Genomic DNA, 7,843 nt, shown 5'->3' with positions numbered 1-7,843 from the left:
ACTGCAAACTGTCACTGTCACAGCATTGTGACAGCTGAAATCTTGACTTCTGGGCCTACTGCATCCCTTCCCTTGAGTGTTCTCATTTTAAAGGGTTTTCTTTCTTGACACAGAACCAATTAGGGCTCTCAAACTAGTTAATGCATCAGTCCAAGTCACAGTGGAACTGGATGAACTTCAAGCATAGCTGCAGGTAAAATAAGCTGAACACCCCCCTAAAGTTCTTAACATTAAAAATTTAAGCACATGCCAGATTTTTTTTTTATTTTCCCCCTTATTAAAAAAAAATGGCTTGTAGTATTCAGCACTTGAAAATTAATGAGTTTAAATATGAACATAGTACACCCCCAGCTTTGAAATACTCTGCTCTATTTTCTCTCCTCTCATCTTTCCCATCTGTTATGGTTTAGTATTAATTTAACAAATATTTTTCTTCAGGGCTGTCAGAAAAATCTCGTACCACTTTGAAAACACCAAATATTATCTTGTAAGGTAAATTAGGACACAAAAGTAGCATGACATACATGTGATCACACATTGTCAGTGGCAAAGAATAACAGAAATTCCAATATGTGCTGCTCTGGAGTCTTCAAGAAGAGAAACTGCTAATATATAGCAGAAAGTGAGGCTGACACATCCCTCAAGTTACATTTGAAGGATGATCTGCAAAAGTTAAAAAATGCAAATTCTCAAATAGGAAAGATTTCTTACTGCAGTGATTTATTTCTGATAAGACACAGCTTGCTGTCTTCTATATGAAATAAAACCTTAACTGCACACAGCTCCTTAGCTCTCCTGAGCTTTCTCCTCTCAGAGAGTGGATCCCTATCCATCTATGGAGACTGCAGCCTGAAGTCTGTGATTCCACAACCACTGGGAAGCTCTGTTAAGCACAGATCTCTTTCCTAGATACTCCAGACAGTCTGAGTCATCAAGAACTTCTGCTCATTACTGAGCTCAGGTGAGCCAATAAAAGAACACAAAGAATGCTTCATATCCCAATATCAATTTCCCACTTCCACTTCTGAGAATCAACTCCAAGTGTCAGGAAAAACCATCAGCCAGCACCTTAGCCAGGACAAGAGAGCAAACCCCACCTCAGAGGAGCAGCTGCTATTCTAGAGATTAAAATAAATTATACAAGGGTTAAAAAATACACTTAAAATAAATATTTGACAAGATTCTCAGCCAATGCCATTGAAAGCAAATTTCCAGCTTTAAGCACACAACAGCTATTACAAGCTGCAAAACAGCAAGTTGCTAACATTCAGCTTTCTTCCATCAGAAGATACGAGTGGTTTCTTTAAACTCCTCATGCTGAAGTTCTCTAAAATAGATTTCCTGTCCTTTCTTTAAGGCTGCAACCCATTCAGACAGGGCACAGATAACATCTTTGAATAAAAATGTTATCATGAAACCAGTTTCTGCCATACAAAGTTCAAGCTTTACAACAGAAAAGCTTTTCTGCCACAGAGCTGCAAACTTCACAAGAGAAAGTTCCTTCCTCTGTTCTGTTCCCTCTGGAGGTGTTATATTCTTACAACCCAGCAGACTTACCCAGCTATGTTTGTAGTTTATATTTAGCACAAGGTCCTTTCTTTTCAGCCCACCTCTGGATATTCCAAACACAAAGAGTGAATCCTGCTAACTCACTTTTCTCCTATGGACTAGACCCCTTTCTCTTTTCTTCATTAATATCATCATTTCAAGGTGCCTGCAAGCATGAATACACAATTACGTAAAATTTCAACGTTTTTCTTTAAAAAAAAAAAAAAAGGAAAGCTCTGTACTCGTTCAAACCCAGTTGAAGGCAGTTTCTGTGTGACCAGCCTGGCCTTCACGTTCTTACTGGTGTCCCAGTTCCAACATTGTTTGGATAGGCAGCCCAGCCCTGCAGAACCTCCAGCTCTGATCTTTTTTCCAGATTGGGTATCTGCAGCAGGTTTAACAATTTTGGCAAGTTTTAGGGAATAAAACAAAACTAATTCAGATAATGAAATTAAGGAAAAGTATGTGCTGTTTCGCTCTTTTGAAAAGCTCTGATGCCTTCTTAAGCTACAGCAGAGATTTTAAATTGGCAGAAAACTGCCCTCATCTGGGACATATTTTCCCATTTCCAGGAAAATATGACCAAATTTGGCCAAGTTACAATTCTTTACTGAATTCTTTACTCTATATAAACTGTGTTTTTCTGAAGATTCACTGGAGTTTGACAGCTGAGGATGAAATCAGCGTGCACCACCTCCTGTCTATGCCACACTGAATAGCCATCATTCTCTTTGGCAGTTGCTCTTTGCCCTGGATCTGGATTCATGCTGCAGCTGATGCTGCCAGAGCTTGCTCTGGTACCTGACAGAGCTGTGAAGTGGTGCAGGACCAAGTGCTTTCATAGCACTCTAAGTGTTCTGCAATAGCAGATCCCACCGTAGAAGTTTCTCCTGTAAACAAACCAACAGTGTCCCCTGCACTCCTGGTGTCAGCACTGCAGCCCCCAAAGGTACACCTGGCCACCTCCCCCAGCAGTGACACCTCTGTGGTGTTTGTACAGGATGTCCTTCAGTTCCAACACAAAGGGAGCACAGACATCCAAGCCGGGTACCTGTCAGTGGAGGCATACTGGTATTTCTGAATGTTAAATTAAAATACAGAATTAATACAAAATGGAGGAGATTAAGCAGATCAATTCCAAGTTTGTTCTATTGAATTATTTTGGGCCAATGGTGGGCATGAAAACCCTTCTCTATCATAAAACACATGTGAAGAACAGATTGGTGGTCTGAGGTAAGGTTAATATTCAGGTAAATTACATCAGATTAAAACATGAGCCTGGAATTTCCAAAGATAAGGTACAAACTTGCTGATGTTGGTGTCAGAAAGGAGTAGGGAAAAGCCACTTGTACAGCACAATGCTGTTGTAATTGATATGATAACTACTGCAACTCTGAACAACAGCTTGGAACAGAGCCAGAGAGATGGTGAACAAACCCAGAATAACAATGGCAGAGCAGACAAGAAACAAATTTAAACCATCTTTCTTTGAGGGTAAAAGATAATGACCAATCCAAGGCCCATGAGAGCTGATGTTGCAGCAGCAGCCTGTGCTGGAAGGAAATTATATGCAAATCTGATTGCAGGTGGCTGTGCACAGCCTACAGAGCCCCAGCGACAGCCGAGTTCAACAGGAGGCAGCAACGACAAAGGGAAAGCATGCTCTGGGTACAGCAATCCTGCCTGAGCCACAGACAGTGAGATCCACGTGAGCAAACTTACACCTTCCTACACTGGAGCTAGGAATGGGAGGTGCATGCCTGACCGATGGCAAAAAGCACAAGGAACATAAAAAATCTTAGCATAAGCTCCCAAACGGTGGAGGTGAGTGAATGAAGCTAATAGTAAATCAGACAGAATACAATCAGCAGTGAAGAGCTATTGATTCAAACCAGTGGCTTTGAGCAGGCAATGCCTTATCACCAAAGCAATCACCACCTTTCAGGAATGCACTCAAGGGATTTTTGGCCAAAGAAACCAATCTCTCATGTTCTACACTTTGCACAGACTAAATGTGCTGTACTAGAGAATCCAAAGCTGACAAATGTAAGACAAGACATATCAAAAAATACCGTCAGATTCATGTGTTCCTTTCCAGCTGTTTTTGCCAAAAGGTGAATGGAAAAAGAACTGTTGAAATAGCCACTAATACTGCACCATTCTTAGGAGGCAGCTATTCCTCCTTTGAAGTCCTCTGCTAACCATGAGAGATTTGAAAAGCCAGGCTTTTGTTTCTTTCTACTCTGTGTCACTGTCCCTGGAAGCAATGACGCCTCTTTTCCATGAGCAAGACATGCCAATGGCAAAACCAGAGACTCACAGAATTCTAAGAGAAGTCACAAAAAGATTAATAACCAGCCACGACAGTCACTGATTTGCCTACAAGGAGGATGGCCTCACTTCTCAGCGGAATTCATGACCAAGGTGCAAGGAAGAACTGCCCCATAACCAAATAATCATCACTGGTTAGCCAATGACATTTGGCATAACCAATCATGTTAATTTGGGTTTTCAGTGGGTTCTTGCAGCCCACACCAGACTGCTTTGGGGCTACCCTTGATTTAGGAGTTCTGTCCTTGAGAATAAACACCACATCTCTCCAAACAACACTGAGATACACAAACAAAAAGTGGAAAAATGCTTAGGAGGCAATACTGGCATTCGTTCTATGAACAGAAGACAATGCGCACTAAAGCTAGTAAGAATAAAGCTGGAAAATTACTTTTCAACTGCCTAAGAAAACTATGTGGCCACTGTTTCTTATCTGCTTCACTTTATCCTGGCTCTCTCCATTTATCTCTGAGATTCCCAAGAATCATCTGACAAAACAGTTCATAGGCAACAAGTCCCCAAGGAGACATTGGCTAGTCATTTCTGGCCGTTAAATGCACTCAGTGCAATTAGCAATCACTGTAATTGCAAGGAGACGTGTTACATGAGGTGTTTGAAGATGACAGAAGTGTTGTGGTAAATGCTGAGAGCAGCTGCTCTGTGCATCATTGACTGCATGAGGCTGTCCCGCTGCGTGAGCGCAGTCCTTGGGAAACGCTCGCAAAGGGTTACAACACAGCACCGGTTTCTCTACCTGATTTCACTTGTTTTAGCTGAAGGGAGGGAAGAGGAACGGACGGATGGCTTCCGTAGGAGCAGCAGAGCGCACGGAGCCTTCGGGTGGCAGCGCTTTGGGGCTCTGCTGCCCGCCGCTCCCCTCAGGCTCTCCTCGCTCCCCTCAGGCTCTCCTGCCCGCCGCTCCCCTCAGCCCGCCTCTCCCCTCAGGCCCAGCGCGCCCCGGCGCCCCCTGGCGGCGGCGGCTCGGCAGCGCTGCCCGCGCCCAAGATGGCGCCCCCGGGCTCCCCGAGCGAGCCCCGCCGGGCCGAACGGGCCGGGAGGAGCACAGCCATGCCGCGGCGGGGCTCTTGCCGTGGAGGGGCTGTTGCCACAGCTCTACTTACCCTTCTCCAGCTCTGTCCCGGATGCTCTCAGCAGGCACCGTGATGTCCTGCAGCGGAGGCTGAGAGCTGCCGCTGGGCAAAAGCTTCTGTGGGCCACACCAATGTCAGTCTGCGTTCTGCAGCTTCACCTGCCACAACTGCTGTGCGAGACTGAACACCAGAATGAGCATTAGGAGCTACGTGCTAGAGGAAATTGCTATCCCGGAAGGAAAATGTGAAAATCACATCACTAAGGCGACTCCATGAAAAGGAACCAAACGTCTCATTCCATGTTTGTGGTGCAGGGCCAGGCCCACCCAGAGAGACACTCAGGGAGCTGCAGCCACGAAAGCCAGGATGGATTCTCCAGGAAGGAAACACCTACATTACATGGCTGCTTGGAGCAGGCTACCAAGATGTGCAAGAACCAAGAGGTGTTTCATTTCAGCTGAACAGGTCTGAAGGAAACAGAATGGCTTCAAGGAGCAAAGAACACAAATTATTTCTGTGTTCCTCATCAGAACTAACAGGCACCCACTTTTAAAAATATCCACTCTGCTGTGCAGCGCTGTATAGAAAAGTTATTAATGCCTTCTTTATTTTTTATTTAACACCACTACGAGTGGCACTTGACGAAACCAATAGACTCCAGCTCACACGAACTAATACTGGAATGAAACTTGTTCCCTACTGAGCAGCTCACTTTGCAACATCATCTTAATCAAGCTTGAAAATTCTTTTTTTTGTAAATGTTTTATCAGCACTAACAAGACTTGTGTCTTGCCCTCTGTAGATGTGTAGATGACTAATAATAAATACTGTCAGTGGTTTAACCACATGAAAATGATGTGGGTATCCTGGACCAAGCATTGTGTCATCACCTGGAAAATGCTGAACGCAAAACCAAAACAAAGATCCCAAGATGTGGATGTGTGTAAGTGATCTGACTTACTGCAAATCATTGACAACCACATATGAAAAGAAGATGTCAAGGGAGAGGCATGGGGAAAAATTCTCTGAGTAATGAAACTGAACAAATTTCCCTTTTTTTCCTTAGAGACAAAAATAAATCACATCAACATTTTACTGTCAAAATTAAGGAAGGGGGCGAGGGGAAGCTATTTTGAAGGTTGGTTTAGGAGCATCTTTTGTCGTGAGAATTTAAATTAAGCTGCCCAAAGAGAACCATTACTGACTTTACATCACCACCAGACTCAGGTGTGGTATCAGCTTCCTGCAGGTCACAAAGTGAACACTCCCGAGTGCTCACCACTTTGGGTTTGGGAGCCTTCCTCTCTTTTGTGGTGGTGGTGGGGAAGTGTCTCTGCCTACAAAGGGCAACTTCAAAACCTCTTTGCCTTCAGGGATTCCATGTGTCCTGTTCCTTACCAGTGGAGCTCACCAGCTGGATGGGGAGCTGGCTGCACCTCGGATCCTCAAACTGCACAAACTCAGTCACATCAGCACTCAGAGCTCAGCCTCACACACCAGCAGGCTTCGTTGCCACAAACCAAATCACAAGTATCTTCCATAGGAATTAACAAGAAAAACTAATTCTAAACCAACAAAAGCATGCAAATACTTATTCAGCAGCAGCTCAGCTTTACCCAGCACTGCATTCCAGCCACGGGAGCCCCGCAGACCCTGCTCATCCCGGGGAGCACTGGCGGGATCCATCCTAGGGCTCAGGCACAGGGCTCTCCGCAGCTGCAGCCCCCATGGTACCGTCCCGGCGGGATCCCCGGCCGCACCTGCAGCTCCCCGTCGGGGCCTCCCCTCGGTGCCCTCCGTGATCTCCTCGGGAGGCAGCCTCCGCTCCGCGCCCCTTCCTCCGCACCCACCTCCTCCCGGGCCGGGGCTGCTCCGGCCGCAGCATCCCGAGAGTCCCGGCTGCTCTCCGGGCAGTGCCCGCAGCATCCCGAGCTGCTCTCCGGGCAGTGCCCGCAGCATCCCGAGCTGCTCTCCGGGCAGTGCCCGCAGCATCCCGAGAGTCCCGGCTGAGCTCCGGGCAGTGCCCGCAGCATCCCGAGCGCTCCCGGCTGAGCTGCGGCCGCTCCCGGCGGTGTCCGGCTGAGCTCGGCGCGCCGAGCGCGGCACCCGGCGGTGCGGGGCGGGAGCGGCTGCGGGAACGGGCTCGGCTCTCGTTCTAGTCACCGGGAAATTAAAGGGCTGTAGTGAAAAATGCAGCTCTAAGAAACTCGAAATTTCTCAGTTTGTGAGTGTTGAAATGATTTGAGGTTAGAGACGTTCAGCTCTAGATAAGGCAGCAGAGAACCTGTGACACACTGCCTGGCTCACAACCGGATCTCGTCCTTACCCCTTCCTCCTTTCCTTTCTACAATACAGACGTTACTAACCACCTGAAGCATATGTGAAAGACAGTTAATAGCATTTCAGTGTTTAATAAAACACACAAATAGTCTTTTGCAAGTAGGTTTTTGCTTTAAGTTTTAGCGCATTTATTAACTCATTTATGAGCTTGCAAAAATGTATCTAGTTTTCATTTTGCTGCACAGGACAGAAAAGAGTTGCCTACTAAGGGCAGACTTAGTAAAAAGGTTATTAGGGGATTTAAGCTATTAGATTTTCAAATTTCAGAATTACAAGACCAAGTATTTTATGTAATCTTATGCAGCATTCAGAAAGTCAGAAATCTATGTTTCTATATTAAACTCATTCTCCTCAGCATCTGAAGAATTCCAAGTCATTTGTACCCTCCAACAGAAAAAAGAAAATCTGATTTTTTTAATTAGGCCCACAATATCCAGAACAATAGCAAAGCAGCAAATGCAGGACAAGAACCACGTTCTGATGTGGGGACAATAAATACACTCCTATATACTTTCTCAAACATAGCACCACAG

This window comes from Lichenostomus cassidix, chromosome 20 (genome assembly GCF_008360975.1).
Source record: "Lichenostomus cassidix isolate B80296 chromosome 20, HeHo_3.0, whole genome shotgun sequence".
Lineage (NCBI taxonomy): Eukaryota > Metazoa > Chordata > Aves > Passeriformes > Meliphagidae > Lichenostomus > Lichenostomus cassidix.
Note: the sequence above shows the minus strand (reverse complement) of the source record.